A 2,833-nucleotide genomic window follows, 5' to 3' on the forward strand; every position below is an offset into this window, starting at 1 on the left:
CGCAATTTGGGCAGGCTCAAAGCAGCCCTGAAGATTGCCACCCCCCCCTCCCCCCCTCTTTATTCCTCCCCTCTTCCCAAACTTTTCCAGGACTTTCCCACCAAAGGAACATCCCAGAACCGAAACAGCCTCATTTCTCCTCAAGGTGTCCTTTTTTTCTTTTTTTTTTTTTAAGCCTCAAAACCAACCAAATTTGGGTAGAATCCACTTCTCTCTCGTAGCTGGTGACACAAAAAGCTGTGAATTCCTGTGCTCTGTTGCCTTTTGCCTCCAAGCCTGATGCGATGTGGACTTTGAGACAGCGTCTTTTTCAAGGGGGTTTTTTTCATTATTATTATTATTATTATTTTATTTGAATTTTTTTTTCAACCAAGCTGGACTGTTGAACGGGACCTGCTTTTTTTTTTTTGGGAGGGGGGGGGTTTTCCTTTCCTTTTTTTTTTTTTGTTTTTGTCGTTTATTTGGTGAAAATGGTCGGAATTCTGCGAGGGATCGCAGCAGGGAGTGGCTGGTTCCTGATGTACAGTAGTGTTTTATACCCACAGTGTACAGATCCGGATGCTTTTTGTTACTTTAATAAAAATGTAGCGTTGGAACCCGGCCTGCCTCGTTCCTGGGAGCTGCTCCGGGCTCACAGAGAAAGTTTGGGATTTGGGATTTCAGCCCAAACACCCCCCCGTGGTGGGGGTGACAGCGAATTTCCGGCTGCGTCAGCAAGGAGGGGCAGCAAAAAGCTGCTGACTCAGCGTGCTGACTCCGAGCCTGGCCTCCTGAACTCCAGGAATTCCAGCTGGGAATGACTCAGGCAAGGCTGTGGGTCTCCTTCCCGGGACTCTGGGTGGTTCCGTGTGGAAATCCTGTGTCCTGCCAGGCTGTGAGGGCGTTAAAAACCTTGCCGGAACTCCCCATCCCAATCCCGGGAATAGCTGAAGGGAATGTTGGAAAGCGGGAATTGAGGACAGGGCCTGGTGAAGCCTCCCTGCCCTCTCTGTCCTTCCAGGGGTGAGGGAGGTGGGGCACGGGGGGGAGGATGCTGGGCTCTGTCACCACCTGAGTCACGGCAGCTCCTGTTGGTGGGGGTGAAGAACTCGGAGCTCTGACCCCTCCCCAGGCTGGGCACCCCCCTTTGCCACCAGATCTCCTTCAAGGACCGTGGCTCAATCAGCCTGGGATGATTTGGGGGTCCAAACTCCCTTTTTTATGGAATCCAGGAGGCTTTAATCCCCCTGCCAGGCTCCCTGCGGGGAGCAGCGATGCCCGAGGGGGGCCCAGCCCTGCTCCCCCTTTTTCCCTGGAAGCCACCAAGCAGCTCCGACCCTGACACCACCTCCGAGGCCAGGAAAACAAATCCGTGGGCGGATTCGGGTGCTGGCTCAGAGCCGCTCCTCTTTTTCGAGCTCAGCCCTTCATTAGCTCCCGTAACCACACCCCAATTATCGCTGCTGGGGCCCGACCAGGCGCTTCAGGAGCCCATTACCTGCCGAGTCACCCGGCTTCAAAGGCTCCGCCGCTCAGGTGATGGAGCCTTTTCCTCCTTCTGCCTTCCCAGCTCCAGCCCGGACCTGCATTCCGGGCTCCCAGCCCATTCCCAGGCTGCCGTGGCCAGCCCGGCGTGTCCTGAGCCGTGGCTGGCATTTGGGGCATCTGAATTCCGAAATTTGGGGTTGTTGCCAGCGCAGATAAAAATACGGCTCTGACAGCATGGGCAGGGTGAGGAGTCAGCAGAGCCCGAGCCCTCCCCACCTCTGGAGTGCTGACGGAGCTGCTATTTTTAATTTCTCCGTCATTTTTGTCCTGGTAGGATCGCGATACCTGCGCTGGCAGCTGGGTGAGCTGAGGGCTCCATCTCTTTTAGCCCCCCCCAATCCCTTTCCAGGCTGGCTGAGATCCACAGGATTCCCCCCCTCAGGGAATGTGGGGGACGTGGATACCCCTGGAGCTCTCGGAGCGGCTCTGGAAAGGACCGAAAGCAGCAAAATCCTCATCCCCAGTCGCTCCCGGTGTTCCCATCCCCACCTCAAAACGCTTTCCCTGGAGCTGGGAACAGATCCCAGCCCCTTCCAAGTGGCTCGGAAGGGAGGAAAATGAGTGGGGACGGCGATGCACCTGCTGAAATCTGGGATTGTTCCCCGCTGCTGGGTTCCTGTTGGGATTTTTTTTCCCAATCCAGGCGGGGCAGGGAAGTGTCTGGTTCCAGGAGCTGGGGCAGGGCTGGGATCGGAGATCCGGGAGTTGCATCAAGGAGCCTTTGCCTTTGATGTGTCCTCGCTGAGAGCTCGGCCCTGAGCTGCCTGGGTTTCCAGCTCCTTCCCGGGATCCCTCTGGAGACAGGAACCCAGGGAATCCAGGATTTCTATCCAGAGTTAATCCCTCTCTGTGTGAATCCTGCCTAAAACCGGGATCCCCTGGCTCTGGGAGGGGGTGTTTTCCTCAATTCATGCCTCATTTCTTTGATTTTTGGGGTTTTTTTCCTCGATTCATGCCACATTTCTTTGATTTTGGGGTTTTTTCCTCGATTCATGCCACATTTCTTTGATTTTTTGAGTGTTTTCCTCCATTCATGCCACATTTATTTGATTTTTGGGGAGGTTTTTCCTCGATTCATGCCACATTTCTTTGATTTTTGGGTGTTTTCCTCGATTCTTGCCACATTTATTTGATTTTTTGGGTGTTTTCCTCGATTCATGCCACATTTCTTTGATTTTGGAGGTTTTTCCTCCATTCATGCCACATTTCTTTGATTTTGGAGGTTTTTCCTCCATTCATGCCACATTTCTTTGATTTTGGAGGTTTTCCTCGATTCATGCCACATTTCTTTGATTTTGGAGGTTTT

The sequence above is a fragment of the Corvus brachyrhynchos genome, unplaced genomic scaffold, assembly GCF_000691975.1.
Source record: "Corvus brachyrhynchos isolate BGI_N302 unplaced genomic scaffold, ASM69197v1 scaffold72, whole genome shotgun sequence".
Classification (NCBI taxonomy): domain Eukaryota; kingdom Metazoa; phylum Chordata; class Aves; order Passeriformes; family Corvidae; genus Corvus; species Corvus brachyrhynchos.